Source organism: Nanorana parkeri, unplaced genomic scaffold, assembly GCF_000935625.1.
Source record: "Nanorana parkeri isolate BGI_ZX_2015 unplaced genomic scaffold, ASM93562v1 scaffold992, whole genome shotgun sequence".
In the NCBI taxonomy this organism is placed as follows: Eukaryota; Metazoa; Chordata; class Amphibia; order Anura; family Dicroglossidae; genus Nanorana; species Nanorana parkeri.
Genome location: NW_017307260.1, coordinates 423,566 through 440,162, shown reverse-complemented (window position 1 = coordinate 440,162; position 16,597 = coordinate 423,566).

The following is a 16,597-nucleotide window of genomic DNA, read 5'->3' as shown; positions in this document are numbered from 1 at the left end:
CACTACACAGGCTCCTCACCCCCTTCAGTCTATCATGAATGTTGCAGGTAGACTCATTCACCTAACCAACCGCTCAGTGTCTGCAACCCCTCTCTGCCAATCCCTGCACTGGCTTCCATCCCCCGCCCCCCTCTGCCAATCCCTGCACTGGCTTCCATCCCTCGCCCTCCTCTGCCAATCCCTGCACTGGCTTCCGGCCCCGCTGGCTGTCAGAACACTTGAGCAATGACTGCATCCAATCAGACTGTTCAGGTATTTAGAGAGCCAGCGGGGCTGACTAGCAAGATACTGAAGCTTGGCCCAGTGGGAGATTCCTCCAGCCACACAGTTTAGCGTAGACGGAGGAATTTGTGGCCCTTTTTCCATCTGACTATAGAACATCTGCAGATAATCTATAGTTGTATGGCCAGCTTTACTTTGTTTTTTCTTTGTTATCATAAAGGTATCATTGCATCCATACTTTTTCATTCCAACGTGCATAGTGGGTATTGTGAGACTGACGTTGGTGCCTTGTACTATGAGTGTGGACCGTCCTACTGAAGACTTGACATCACAGCACAGCATTGGAAGATCAGGTGGCCTTTGCCAAGGAACAGATCACATGACACAACCCAGAGTGTTTCAGCATTCATTCAGAGAATAGTAATGTTTTAAAAAAGCTTTAGCTTTAGAAGCAGCGGAGCCTCTTTATGACATATACCTGATACACCGGAAAACTTGTTCCCTACTTTTTATTTCTGCTCCGTGCCATTAAAATGTGCGAATCCAACAATACTTGCTGACTTTTTCACCGCTCAGAAAACAATTTCCCGTCACATTCCTGTTCCTAACAATATGACAACATCATTTTTTTTTTCTTTCTTGCACCATTGTAACCGGAGACATGAAATGGACACGAGCCCCCGAACGATGTGATCAGATCAATGTTCATCTGTTCAGATCTATATGGAGGAGAAGAGGGTAAAGCGGTAAAATGTAGATGTTCTCCGGCACAGCCGCTCCGCCACGCTCTCTGTCAGCATTCGGGTACCCAGCTGCATTTCAAACGCAGCTTTAAAGTGCCGTCACTCAGGATCAGCCTTCAAGATTCTGATGAATGTGCCGACAGATAAGGGCTAATTGGCAGACTGGCTGAGCCGGGGTTTTTGATGACACAGTGGAAACAATGAGAGACAGGAGGCACCAAAGAAAGTTTAGAGAGAATAATAAAGGCAATACAAAGACATTTTAGGCCACGAGACAGCCGATGCGGAGAATGAGCCGTTTTATAGACAAGACGGAGAAGAAGAAGGAGGAAATTCAGGGAGCCGCAGAATCAAATGCAATTAAAGTGCAGACTATAAGCGGCAATGTGTCTTCGCCGGGTGCGCTGACATATTAATATCGGCTAACAAGTACAGCACTGCAGCATATGACAATTAATGTGTTTGTGGCTCCCACACACTGACCTAATCTTATTCCGAGTATGGATAAGACTACAGCGGAGAGGGATGCTAATATGCAAATGAGCTCATTTTCTCAATGAGACACCTGGAAGAATCTGTTTTCTATGCCCCCCCCCCCTCCCCCGCTTTAATGCTGAACTCAGCAGATATAAAAGGACACAAATTAATACGGCTCGGTATTCATGAATACACCATGAAGTGTATTTGTTTACAATACAAGCTGTGCACGTTCCTGGATATATATTGGTATGAGTTTCTTGCAATCGCTGTGCAGCAGAGCTCAGACTGGAGGAGGGAGAAGCAACGCAAGGAGACAATCAGTTGTGCTGCACTGCTTATTTGCTATAAACATGCTAACAGAAGGAGGGTACAGAGAGATGAGCTCATCAGTCTGCTGCTGCTCCTTTCACTGTCCAATCACAGGCTGGGGGAGGGGCAAGACCTGTAACTGTGAGTTAAATGCAGCAAAGAAAAGTCAGGTCTCCTACCCCTGTGCTGTGGCGGCATAGCTATGTAATTCTTAGGACTGAATGGTGAGAAATAAAAATCTTTTGTCGGGTTAACCAGCTCCCATATATGTATGTCATATAAGTAGGTGTTCTCAGCAACCAGAGGGTTTTACAAGGACGACTGGAGTACTCAACACAAACAATGCAAAAAAAGGCCTGTTTGGTTAGACTTTGTCCTCTTTATCTCTAGGCTCAGTTTGCAAGTCTGACTGGAGTGTTCCTTTAAACAAGGACAAGAACATTATTTCCGAACGAAGATATAAATCTTCACCCATTTCACAGATGCCAGTCTGCTCACGTGGCACATTTCAAGACAGCGCTAAAGGCGTTAATTAAACAAAAAGCACAATTCCTGTAACGGGGGGGGCTGAATATCGTCCTAACTAAAAGACAAATAAAACTGTAGCAAAGGACATCAATCTTCCCTTCTGGAATTCCCTGTCAGTATAATCTTAAAATGCTCCATCAGAGTAACAAAACTTTATAGTTGTGTCATGCCTGTGGCTAGTGCAGCTGAATCTATGAATATTGTCAGCCATTAGACTGCAAATAATGTCTGCGGACAGCCGGCTTATAGTCTTTATTACACGTGTTATTTAATTCTGTATTTCATAGCGGGGTGAGTGACAAGCCTGGAATGTCTTCCCAGCCGCTCATGCATAGATCATCTCAAGGTGAATGGCGATTTACCTGTTTTATGGAGACGGCACATTAAAGAGACAAAACTTTTCTCTCTGCCTATCCCAGGACGACACCCGAGCTTATCTATCAAAATGAAATGTAAAGAGGATTATTTATACCTTAGACTAATCAAGAACGGTGACTATGGGTGACACTGTACTTTGCTGTCTGAATAAAACACGCCTATAATTACCATAATATCTTCACCGTATCTAAACTAAATCACTGCAGTCATTGCAATGGAGATTTATACAATTTATGTATATTTACAAAAGAGATGAAAGATGAAAAAAGCTATAAAAATTATAAAAAATCTCTAACATCATCATTCTGTTTTTACACTTTTTATAAACTGACATAATATCATTTTATATATTGTAAGAATTCGCTCCAGTAGCGCATTAAGGACGCATCCACTCGCTGAAATCTTCATTTCAGGGCTTCCTTGCCCACTTTTATGAAATGAAAGCTCACAAACATAAAGCAATTACCCTCGCAGGGGTTCTCTAGCATCCCTTGGCAACACATGCCCATCCAGCCTCCTGGCTTTGCATTTGCAGCACCGCTGCTCCAGCCTCAGGCCACTGTCTGTACCTCCAGACAGTCTCAGTCTTGTGCTAACCTGCACACTTGGTTTCTTCCCAATCCGCAGCACCCGGCTGCACTGGACTCCACTCTGACTCCTGGGTGGAGTTTTCCCGTCTCCCAGGTGGAGCCCTGAACCCTTCCCAACACCTTTATTTTAAAGGCTGCGCCATCAGCATGCGCTGGGCACTATCAATATATGAAAAAAGTATCAAAATATTTTTGATTTGAAATAAACACCCCGAGCCCTGATGAAGGGGTCAACTTTGAATCCCCTAAATGTTTTTATTGGATTTTTCTAATACATTGCATATTTGTTCAACCTGTCGGAGGCTCTAACCCTTCCCCGCTCTAAAACAGGATACAAAGTTTAAGCTGGAGTTGGACTTTAAAGTGGACCTGTACTCCAAAAGTGAAGATTTCCTATGTTGTAGGGAAGATTTAGAAATGTTAAGTGTATATAAGCAGTGCCCTTACACGATGTACCTTTAGTATGGAGTTCCTCCTGAAAAAGAGTCCACTTTCTGATATGTGAGGGTGCTCAGGAGTGCAGCATCATCTCTGTATGTCTGCAGTGTGAAATCTTTTAAACCACTGTTGCCTCTGACCACTAGTCTCATGAGATTTGGAGTGAGATGTTGCTACTCTGTTGCTCACTGTTCTCCTTGCTGGAGAAGAAACTGTACCCGAGGACCTACAGTGCAAGGATCTCCCTGATTCTGCTTTATCCATTCTGTGGATCTGTGCTTCCTTCACCTTTCCTGCTGCTTCTTCATCTTTATTACCCTACCAGTCATGACATCACCACCAGTTGTGATTACCCTAAAGTTATCAAATCACTAGTCACCAGGCTTTGACTGAGGAAGCAAAGTTCCGTCTCTACCAGGGTGACGACTCCACATAGTGAAGTTTGCAAAAGGATGTCACCAGCACCCCATTTAAGTGAAATCTGTCACAATGACTGTTAAAATGTCATTCTGAGCCTGATGAAGGGGACCCTGTGCGGCCCCGAAAGCGCTTGTACTGGAGTGACAGTACTCCATTAATAAATGGACTTTTGTTGATTTCACTTAAATGGGGTGCTGGTGACATCCTTTTGCAAACTTGTATATCTTCACGGCGTCATCCGTGGTCACTACGAGCACCCACCAGGATTTCAAGGAAAATCCTATACCGGTAAAGAGTGCAGCAAGACACCTATATATTATCCACATAGTGGAGCACGCGATGCATGGAAAGGCATAGTAAGCCAGTAATGAGGAAAAGATCAGCTGCAGGAATCCAACAAAAAAATCCTGGTGACCTGTCCTTTTCCCGCTGCTTGCCTTTATTTTGGGCACACCTTTAGCAGTACCGGTCCTCTGTTAAAAGTTTAAACAGTTATTTACAAGTAACTATGTAAACATCTTTGAGATCCTCAGACATTCTACAAAGTGGTATGTTCTGAGTGCTTGTAGGTCTAGCAAAATGGAGATTTCCTTTTAATCTAATATTGATTTTTCCATCATACGTCAAAGAACACGTTTGAAAGATGGTAAAACCTGCGTCCCTTCAAACCAATATTTATATCCGAGGCCATTCCAATAGCCTTGAGGTGCCTTGTTCCAGACAGACGCCATTCCTTGCCATGAACTGCCGTGTTATGATTTCAGTACATGCTTAAAATGTGGGCCGCGCATACCGGCCCTACACATCCAGCGCGGGGCTTCCATCAGATCAAGTGTTCATTATCTGTCATAATAATCCAGTGACTAGGCCCCTGCAGACTTATATCACTCACTGCGAGAGCCCGTCTATTTTATTTATTTATTTTTTCCCCTCCCGGTACTTTTTTTTCCTATCGTTTCTGGCACGGGCTCAGTGCTAGCACCACTGATGTACAGTCAATCTTCACTATTAGCATGATTTATAGAACCTGAACTGGCATTAATTGAGCATTATCAGACACAGCCTGCGAGGCTGAATTATTATTTTTAAGGCGGAACAAGGGCCTTCCCGACCCCTCAGCCTGCCTCTGCCAGACCTGCTCTCTCAGAGTTTATATTTTATGTCAGCAATAAATGCTTCTCTGAAAGCCTGGAACCCACAAAAAAGTCATTTGAAGTCTATTAATTATGATATTAGCAGTTGTGGGGGAAGAAAAAAAAAAACACAGAAGGAGAGAGAAAGCTGCGAGCGACTATTTTGGTGACATCACACTTTGATTTCTTGCTGCCTTAAATTATCCCTTTGTTCGCGCGGAAGATTAACAGTCCTACTTTTGTCATTAAATATAAGGACATCTTGTGCACGGATCCATTGCAGCCTTAATTGATATTACTTCTAGTTGGCAGATACTGACCCAATTCATAATTTAAATACACGTCTTTATATATGCCTTTTTCTCCTCCGTAATGAAACACTGAAGCTACTCTCATCTCTCCCCTTGCATCTAACATCAAGGAAGAAAAAAAAGGAAGGAACCAGCTATTGCCGCTTCATACATACGAGGAAATCTAATTGAAAACTGCTCGTTGGATTTCAGCGTGACAAAAAAAAAAAAAAAGAAAAAAAGCCGTTTTATGCCGCAATTGTCCATTAGGCCTTTTAATTGAGGAATCTGCTTCACAGCTGAATTAATATTGTTCTTGTGGAAGTCAGAACTTTCTCGAAATCTTCCACGAGATGAGATTAAAAAAAAAAAAAAATCATATCGTAAACGAGACATGAAAGCGCTTCGGCGGGAACGCGCGCTCTAAGCGTGTTGTAGAGCTAACAGTATGGCCATAAGGTTTGCTAATTGCACATCTGTGGAACAGATGTCAGATGGAGGCCATATGCTGACATGGAGATTATGATGGAGTGTGCGGCAGTCCGGTGTGCGTTGCGCTCAGGTGACGGCTGTACTTATTATACTATGTGTTGTTTATGATGTAGGTTGAATGATTGCCCTTTATATTTATTCTGTATCATATACACTCACAAGAGGAACTATTAAAAAGAAAATCACCAAAGGGAGGGCAATGACTCCCCAACCTCCATATTAAAGGGTTAGTCCCCCCCCTACTTCTCACATTTCAATTTTCGGCTGATGATGGAAAGTTATGTGTTTGGCGACTCTAGGGTCTCTACAGTGAAGTTTTCAGGTCTGCACACCTGCCTGGACCCGCACAAAAGAGCCCTACCTGCCTGCTGCATTTTTCATTTATGTTGAAGTATAACTAAACCCTAAATAAGAATAGGTAACTACACTATAGTGAGAGAATTTGTTTTTTTTCAACTAACTTTATTTGCAAAAGAAAGCCACCGTGCACACATCAATTGGTGGGCTGGAAGGTTGGCGATAGGCCGGTCCCGTACCAGTGCATGCAGTTTGGGTCGGTTGACACCTTCTGTACCTGTGTATCGGGTTGCCATTCTAAATGTACTGTGCGTTACTGTGAATCAATCAAAGTATATAAGATTATATGGAGACATTTTTGTAACATGCTTGCATGACTGCATAGAATTCAATAGGCACAGATAATTACTATTATTATACAGGATTTATATTGTGCCAACAGTTTGTGCAGCGCTTTACAATATAAGGAAGACATTACAATCACAATGCAATTCACGACAAGATGGTAAAGAGGGCCCTGCCCCTGAGGGCTTACAAGAAACAAAAGATAGCCTGTTGCCCTCCAAAGCATTGCCATCATAGATCTTAACTTGTGCTGCCCATATAGCAATCTATATCTAGCCTTTAAAATCCTGTTAGTGTCATTTTTAAATGATATATATATCATTGTAGGCATTTGTAAACAAAAAAATATGCAAAGTGAGGATGCTTTCCAAAATAATTAAACAAATAGTTTTTATTCACCAATTAACAATCTACAAAGTTTATAAACAGAAAGAAAACTATGAATCAAATCAACATTTGGTGTGTCCACTCATTGCCTTTAAAGCAATGCCAATTCTTCCAGGTACAATTGCACACAGTTATGGATTTTGGAGGCATATGGTCCAGTGAATGGATGTATATAATTACACCAAACGGGTGCTAATGATCAACAAAATAACAGTAAAGGTAAAATACAATCAAACAGAACCAGCTGTGTAAGAAGAATAAAACTGGGTGAGCAGAAGCCATGCTCTACTAAGAAGTTGAGGAAGCTGAAGACAGTTCAGTATATACAATCTGACACAATGGCACTGATCACCGCAATAAGACACAGGCTGGTCATACTGTATCGAGAAGGTCTTTTAAAGGCAAGACATTTCAAGAAAGAAATGTTTCCAGAGGTGCTGTCCAAGTTCTTCTGCAGAAGCACATGCTGTCTTCAATGAGTGTTTGAGATGTGGTGCTGATGCAGGTTTGTATTAACATATATGATGGGATTGCTCCAAAATACATCCATTTTGGGACTAGGTTTTCGAATGTATAATTACCTTTGTGGGACTCATCTATCTCCTTCACCAGAAGTGGCCATCCTTTCTGCTTTTTTAGTCTCTTTATCTTCATAGGAATCACTATTGAGACACCTGATGACTGCAGCACAGCAACTCATACCTATGTTTTGAAAATCATCTACTGTTCTGTTTCTCTCCCTATGGGTAAGCTCCATCAATGACGTAATGAGAATGGAAGAGCTTCTGGCCATGGACTCAGATACCTTAGATAAATTCCATACTCAATGGTTACATTTTTCTGGATCTGATAGGTTGAAATCCTTTCTTCATGACTTCTAGGGTTTTTTTATTTTCTCATTTTTGTTTTCTTTTTACTGTCATCAATACCCGAATCTGACATCTCAATTGGGTTCTCCACCCTCCCTTCTCCTCAGGCCAGGTCCTACTCAGACCCATGCTGTTCCTCTCAACCCTTCCCTCCTCTTCCTTCTTCAACAGTTCTTTCTTGTTCTTCCCTTTCTCGCTCTTACTTCTCTTTTTGAATGTTAACATTTCTTTCTCTTCAACACTTAGACTTGTACGATTGGTGATGTTGCTCCTTTTTAGTACAGTTGGAACGTTCAGATATAATGCCGGATATGAGCAGAACCCATAATTCATTGTTGAACGTTGTCCATTATCTTCTGGTTCTTACCATGGAAGTCGCTCTTAGTCACCCAGTTGCATTCTTCATCTTATGGCAGTCAGGGTGATCGTGATTCCTATGGTTACTGTTATTACCTCTGTCATACTGCACTTGGACAACCTTGTAACACAATTATTATATTGTTCTTTTACGCTCTGTATTATTGCCTTTGAGAAACGTTTCTTTTACTATTATTTTACCTCTTTTTTTAAACCAATAAAAACAAATTTACCCAGAAAGAAAATCTCCATTAAGCTGAATGTCTGAATGCTCTCATTAGAAATAAAAGAACATTTGCCTCTGTGAAAGGTTACCAGAGTTTAAAACTGTGTTACACTCCTGTCTGGGCGTTACAGACATTGCTGTGAATGGTGTTTTTGCTACAGCACTTGGTGGCTTCTGTGTGTGTGTAAAGGTATAACTGCCCCAGTGGGGATCAGTTTCAGTGAGCTGTTTTTTTGTCCAAAAGCAGGGAAATCTCTGCAGAGGGGGTGGCTGAGTAAGAAGCACAGTGATTTTGCTCTGCTGCTCCTTTATTTCACCTCAAGCCTATCAGTCTGTTTAGAATGAATGAAAACAACATTTTCCCTGAGTTGACAATTAACTTTATCTCAGCACTTGTTCAGCAGAATCATGGAGTGTAATATCTACAAATCTGCATGTTAACTACAATCACCAAAATATGGAACATCAGGTATCTAAAATGTAAAAGTACATTTGGGCAACTGTTACAATATTGGCTGAACCTGTGTTATTTATTACAAATGTGTTATAGTTGTCATGTTATAGGCGTGTACATGTATAGTCACCGCTGACCATGTGACTAGCAGACGGTTCGGCGCTGTCTGGCTGCACAATGAGCCTACATGCCAGCTGCAATAGTAACTGAGAAATACTTCTAAAAAGAATGAACATAATTCAGCGACTTTCTTGTAATGTGTGTGAAATAAATCTGAATTCTGCAGAGATCGTGTTTGTTTTATAATGACGCTGGTAAGTGCTGAGCTTTCCTTCTCCATGCTGGCAAGTCATAACGGGGGCCTTATTATGGTTCTCTTACGGAACTCCAATGGAAACAGAAACATGATGCTCTCTATTTATAAGTCTTGTTTAATGAAGTCTTACATTACAGCTCTGGGTTTAAATCCAAGGAGACCCAACACCCCCTAAATATCACACAGAAGTGTCAGTAAACCATCGCAAAGCACCTACAATGGAATGTAAATATCATTCATTGTCACACTAAAAAGGAATGTCTAATATGATGCCTGCAGAGCGGAGGTAAGATTGTAAACTCTGGAAATATCGATATAGTATACGCTTTCCTGTTTTCGCTTTTTGTACAGTGTAGCAGAATACATCACGATCACAAATAAAGGATAATAGTTAGGTGACAGAGCTTTTGTCTTAGTAAATAACCATCACATTGAAAGGAGTTGTACCGCCACCTATTGGTCACAGAGAAAAGGGATCCCAAGGAATGGAATACTCTTCAGTATTAATATGAGGAAGGAGACGGCATGCAACACCGTTCACAGCATTGCACCGAATAGGAGGATAGTGCTTGCTTACTGTTTTATATGTATGAAGGAGGTCTACACAATACAGAGAAATCACCCACAGCCATGTGAGAATGACTACTACAATACACATACAGACATGATCTATCATACCTGGTAATCAACCTGTCTTTTGTCTGAAGCTTTGCACAGCACCAACCGGGGCATCTCACTGCGAGCACCACCATCTTCACAGGTCGCAACGCTGTATGGAGTGCAGGTGATTGCGTAAAGATCCCAGCTGCCTTCACCTTCCACCTTTAAAATTGTAAGCTCTTATGATTAAGGCCCTCCTAAGCCTTTTCTCTTAAATTGTATTGTAATTGTACTGTCTGCCTTTGTTTTGTAAAGCACTGCACAAACTGTTGGCCCTTTATAATTGCTGAATAATAATAATAATAATAATAATAATCCCTCCAATACAAAGTGTCCTCTCCCAATAGTCTATGGGGAATTGTGTCACACTTGGGTTGATGCAGGTTGGAGCTCTGTGCTGGTGACTCTACCTATGGACGTAGTTGGGGTATCAGACTGGCACACTAATAGCTCATGCACACAATGTAATGATATACAGATCATGTACCCAGGACAGTGCTGGAAGGTGATTCTTGCATCCCTCCAGTAATAGGTGCCCCCTCTTAATAGTCTATGGGGAATTGTGTCACACTTGGGATGATGCAGGTTGGAGCTCTGTGCAGGTGACGCAGGTGACTTGGGTTGATGCAGGTTGGAGCTCTGTGCAGGTGACTCTACCTATGGACGTAGCTGGGGTATCAAACTGGCACACTAATAGCTCATGCACACAATGTAATGATATACAGATCATGTACCCAGGACAGTGCTGGAAGGTGATTCTTGCATCCCTCCAGTAATAGGTGCCCCCTCTTAATAGTCTATGGGGAATTGTGTCACACTTGGGTTGATGCAGGTTGGAGCTCTGTGCAGGTGACTCTACCTATGGACGTAGTTGGGGTATCAGACTGGCACACTAATAGCTCATGCACACAATGTAATGATATACAGATCATGTAACATGATATACAGATCATGTAACGTGTTTACATGCTGATAGATCCATAAAGGTGCGCACAGATTTTAGACACGTAAAATTCTGTGCGGTCTGTTTTCTACGGCCGTGTGCATGAGCCATAATAAGACAGAAACACACAAATACAGCAGAAATGATGGTTACTAATGGAGTTTTCTTGCCTCATTTTCCCCAGAATATTACGGTAAGGTATCACATGGCAATCAGTCGTTGTGAAATTAAGCCGATCACTATAATGTCATAGAATGTTTAACATATGATTGTCATTTCAAAAAATAAATTGGGATATTATTAAATCTGCAAATTTCATTAATATAATCCCTGGTGATCCTGTCACAAAGGTCCTCGTTCAGGCACTTTTTGTTATATAGGGTGACAACGCTCAGTCTCTGTCTCCAAATTGTGCTCCTGGGTTGTCACACTGTTACATGTGCCCCTGATAGAGATTGCACTGGCATGCATTGTGCACATTGCTCAGGTATGGTCCACAGTCGTCACTATCAGTAAGCAGCAGAGCAATGCTGTGCATCCCGCACTGGAACGAGTGCATGTAGACAGACAGTGGCTGAAGGAGGCAGCAGGAGATCAAAGATGAAAAAAGTGAAAACAGTATTTTACTTTTTTTTTAAATGGCAATTGTTTATGATGCACAGTGCTTTACCAAATTAAATGTCATTCAGGTAAAGTTTACATGTAGTTTACACTGAAGCTCTACAACCAAGGCTAGGCAACCTCAGCGCTCCAGCTATTGTGGAACTACAAATCCCATGGGTCACTGCAAGTCTCTGACAGTCACAGGCGTGACCACCACAGACATGATGGGATTTCTAGTTTCAGCACAGCTGGAATGCAGAGGTTGCCTACCCCTGCTTTAGGCTGGGTTCACACCTAGGCGTATCGAATATGCGCGTTTGTCCTTTCGTGTCGCGCGATTCGCGGTAAAAAAACGCATTTTCGAGGGCTACTTGGCTGTATCCCAATGGAAACGCGCGACAAAAACACCCCAAAGAAGCTCCTGTACTTCTTTGGGCGTAGGGCGTTTTGTAGCGCGTTCATACGACCTGTAATACGCCCAGGTGTGAACCATACCCATAGGAAATAATGGGATTTTGGTGTTTGAGCGTTTTGCAGAGCGTAGGAACGCGCTACAAAACGCCCAGGTGTGAACCGGACCTTACAGAGTACAAAGCATCCTACAGGATAGATGTACTATAATACATCCGCATGGTCAGCAGGCCGCCTCTGGTATCCCTCATTTACGGGCACATTTGCATACAATGAAGCAATGCGTAAAAGCAGGTAAAGTGCCTGCGACGGATCATATAAAGCAGAGAGGGGCCGATAAGAGCACAGAAGTCAACGCATGGATTTCGGAAGGTGAGCGCGGTGTCTGGAAGGTGCGGATTTATGAAAACACTACTGGGAAGCTTCTGTATAATGTGCGGCTGCAGACAATATTACCTCGGCCATAAATCCACGTACACAGGCCACTTCCAAGCAGCTAACAAGCTGATAGTAAATTAGCTGCCAGGAAATAGCCAATTAATGCAACAGCAAAAGAAATGCTTAGCATTTCTATATACACTTATACATATGTGAGCGGAATAACAATGAGGCCGCTTCTTCCTGTCTATTATATGGGGCCTATTTATAAAGGTCAAATCCTGATGATTCCAACAGTTATTTTTGCCGCGTTTCCCAAAAACAAAAAAAAAACCTCTGTCTAGTTTTCATCATCATTTTCCTGAAGCCCCACGTCTCAGCTTTTCCTTTCAGACTTTTATAAATTGCTGACACATTTGGTTGTGATGCCAGACGCAGTGCAGGAAGATATAAAGCAATTATTCTATTGATGGTAATAAAGAGGACCTGTCTATATATATCTTCAACTATCAACAACAATGTATCTTATTTGTGCATCATTCGGCTGTAGATCCTCCAATCATCTCTGAATTGGTGCTGACACTGTCCTTCCTTCTGGAGGGGGGATACTTGTGTTCCCCATGGTCCCTGTGTGTGTTGTAAAGTAGTCACCGCTCCAAGCTCGCTCCTGGGATAGACTACAATTCCAATACAAATGAGTAAACTAAACATGAGATTGTAGTCCATCCCGAGAGTGAGCTTGGAGCGGTGACTACTTTACAACACACACAGGGACCATGGGGAACAAAAGTAGCCCCCCTCCAGAAGGAAGGACAGTGTCAGCACCAATTCAGAGATGATTGGAGGATCTACAGCCGAGTGATACACAAATAGGATACATTCTTGTTCAGAGTTCAGGGACTTGAATGTATTTTTAGGATTTAACTCCGGAGTTTAGAATCATTTTTAATAATAAGTTGCCATTGTTGTCTGCAGAGTGGTCTTCATTTAAAGTTAGAAAGTGGAAGAAGAGAGAAGGAGGGATTCGTATACAATGGAATATGTGTCAGAGGAACAGAATACACAGTGTAGAGAAATGATGGTAGGGTCAGAAAATAGGAGTCTCAGTCCTCAGGATAACACAGTCATAATGCATGACAGACGCTAATAGAAGGAAGAAGTGTCTGCTGGGGGGGAAAAGAAAGATTTTTATGAAAACTTTACCTTTCAGCGTTTCCTTTGTACTATCAAGAATAGTCTGTATGTAAACTTGCTGCATGCAATAACCACAAATGCAGCTTCAGAGAATAAAACAACCATTTCAAAGGAAAAAAAAACCCCTTCTGGTTATGTGGTCACTATGACAGTTTTATATAGTATATAGTATATAGTATATAGACAGTATATATATTTATATTTATTACAGGTATTTATATTGTGCTGACAATTACACAGATGCTTTACATACAGCACATTCACATCAGTTCCTGCACTCAAGGGGCTTACAATCTAAGGTCCCTATCGCTTTTACATACACGGACGATTTAGATTATATATATATATATATATAATATAATATATCAGTGACTTGCGGTACCTCTTGCTCGGGGTGAGTCATTCCCCAGCCCCTGCTGGCCAAAGCTCCGCCCTTGCTGTTGAAGCCCCACCCCCAATCCGTCCCCAAGCTAGTGTAAAGGGAGGAGCCTCTCTGTCCCTCACTTGCTCCGCACCGCACAGGTTACACAGCGGGAAGTATTTCCCTCCTGCTGTGTAACCTGTTAGATGGCGATCTGAATGGAGAAAAAGCTGTTACCTTCAGATATGAAGCTGACAGCTTTTTCCTCCATAATTCTAGGTGAGGCTCTGCCTCCCCTGACCGCACGTCCCTGTAATATACAGTATATGCACAAAATAGGTAAATCAGTGAGTGCCATGCAACAAGGCTATCCCAAATAGCCCCATATATAGGATTTAAAAAAAACAAAGAGCTTTGTCAAGTCGCTCCTTTACAGTTGGGGACAAAGTCTGCTCCTGTGAATTCAATAATGTTAATGTTGGGTGGGCAGAGAACACATTATTTTTGTCCTCTGGTTTAGGAGATCACAAAACAGATACAAATTTGTCATTAGGTTCTAGTTTTTTATCTCAGCAGCTCTACCATTAGAAATGATAGGAAAGGGTTTGTGTTTAAATCAGAGTTCCCCTTTAACACAGAGAGAGACAAGGCCAGGAATGGAGGATGGATGCGCAGGAATAGTCTTCTAGCAGGGTGAGAGGTTAATGGAAGAATGTAAAACATAATGTAATGTGCATTGAGTGCTAATAACGCTGATGATACCGTACCTGCATGATAAAAGTAGAATTAATCACAAATCATTCCGCCCATGTCATCGACTGCCTCGCTGCCAGAAAACCATTTTATGAACGCCGTCCCTTCCTGTCTGTTTGGCTTCAGGTGGAGTTACACAGTTCTTGTTTTTAAAGCAGAACTCCGGTTAATAAACAAATTATCTTTGTGATACTTTACAAAGTGCTCAGGAGCACTTCTAGAATATGTGACAGTTCCGGGATAATTTAATGCTGCAAATGTTGAACGCAATTACTGCGCAGTTGGAAAATGATTTAAAATGTCACAAAACCTTCGGAATGAGTCACAAACATTAATATGTGAAAAAAACACTTGATACAAAATGCATAACAAAGATAAAACTTTATAGTTTCCCCAATGTTCTGTAGGGATTAAGCTCTATAGCAGAAAATAAAGCCAATCTAAAAATGTTCTGCTACTGAGACTTCTGGACAACATATCAGCCATTGGTCAGTCTGCACTGAAACAACTCCTTCCCATCCTTTTGTTAGTTTTCTCAGATACTGTGAAGACATTTGCAACATTCTTTCAGTTCTTTCAATCAAAGAAGCATCAACCTCCTGATATTATGTAAGGTTACCAGCTTCTTTAATCATAAACTTCTTCCTATGAGCTAAACCACAACTACAGTGGACCAACCTTTTGTCCTGTGTGCCATCTAGTGGTCAGATAATGGAAAGACATGATTCCTAATTCAGATACATTTACAGTGACACTAAACTCCGGAGTTAAATCTTAAAAATACATCCAAGTACCTCAACTATGAACAACAATGTATCTTATTTGTGTATCACTCGGCTGTACATCCTCCAATCATCTCTGACACTGTCCTTCCTTCTGGAGGGGGGCTACGTCTGTTCCCCGTGGTGGTCCCTGTGTGTGTTGTAGAGTAGTCACCGCTCCAAGCTCGCTCCCGGGATGGACTACAATCTCATGTTTAGTTTACTCATTTGTATTAGGATTGTAAACCATCCCGGGAGTGATTTTGGATAGGAGGTGGAGGAACCATTACAAGGTTTATAACTACACAATTACACCTGTCCTGTACACATACATAATACACAGGAGAGGTGGCCAGTGTAAAGCGGGTCCATGCTGTATCTGAGCTCTGTGTTTGGGTATAATAGATAGGAGGAGGAGGTGGAGGAACCTGTACAAGGTTTATAACTACACAATTACACCTGTCCTGTACACATACATAATACACAGGAGAGGTGGCCAGTGTAAAGCGGGTCCATGCTGTATCTGAGCTCTGTGTTTGGGTATAATAGATAGGAGGAGGTGGAGGAACCATTACAAGGTTTATAACTACACAATTACACCTGTCCTGTACACATACATAATACACAGGAGAGGCGGCCAGTGTAAAGTGGGTCCATGCTGCATCTGAGCTCTGTGTTTGGGTATAATAGATAGGAGGAGGAGGTGGAGGAACCATTACAAGGTTTATAACTACACAATTACACCTGTCCTGTACATATACATAATACACAGGCGACCTCTAGTGGTGATGCAGCTTATTGCATCAAATCAGTAGATGAATAGGGCCGCACAGGGTTATTGGTCAGTTGCCCAGGTGTGCTGAGATTTGTCTAGAGCTTATCCACTCTACTGAAGAAAACATATTTGTATTGTGTCTGGGGTCTCTGCTCAAAAGACTTCCAATGGTGTCCTGTGCCATAGATGGGGGCACAATATTAAGGAGAAATCTCTTCACCAAAGACACAGGCAGCGATAGAGACCTGACCGATAACCTGACTCTTCCTTTCTCTATGTATATAGCTAGAGCTGAGTTTTAATGTCAAACTGATCATTTACCGAAAATTACTAAGTTTGTTTTTTCTATTCTGCCCAAACTTTTACAAAATAGTCCTTGGTTGGAGTTCTACTTCAACCCTGAAGGACTGACTCTGACGCTGGGTGGTAAAAAAGGACATGAGGCTTGAAGTAACTGATCTTTGCAGGGTCGTACCCCCCCTCC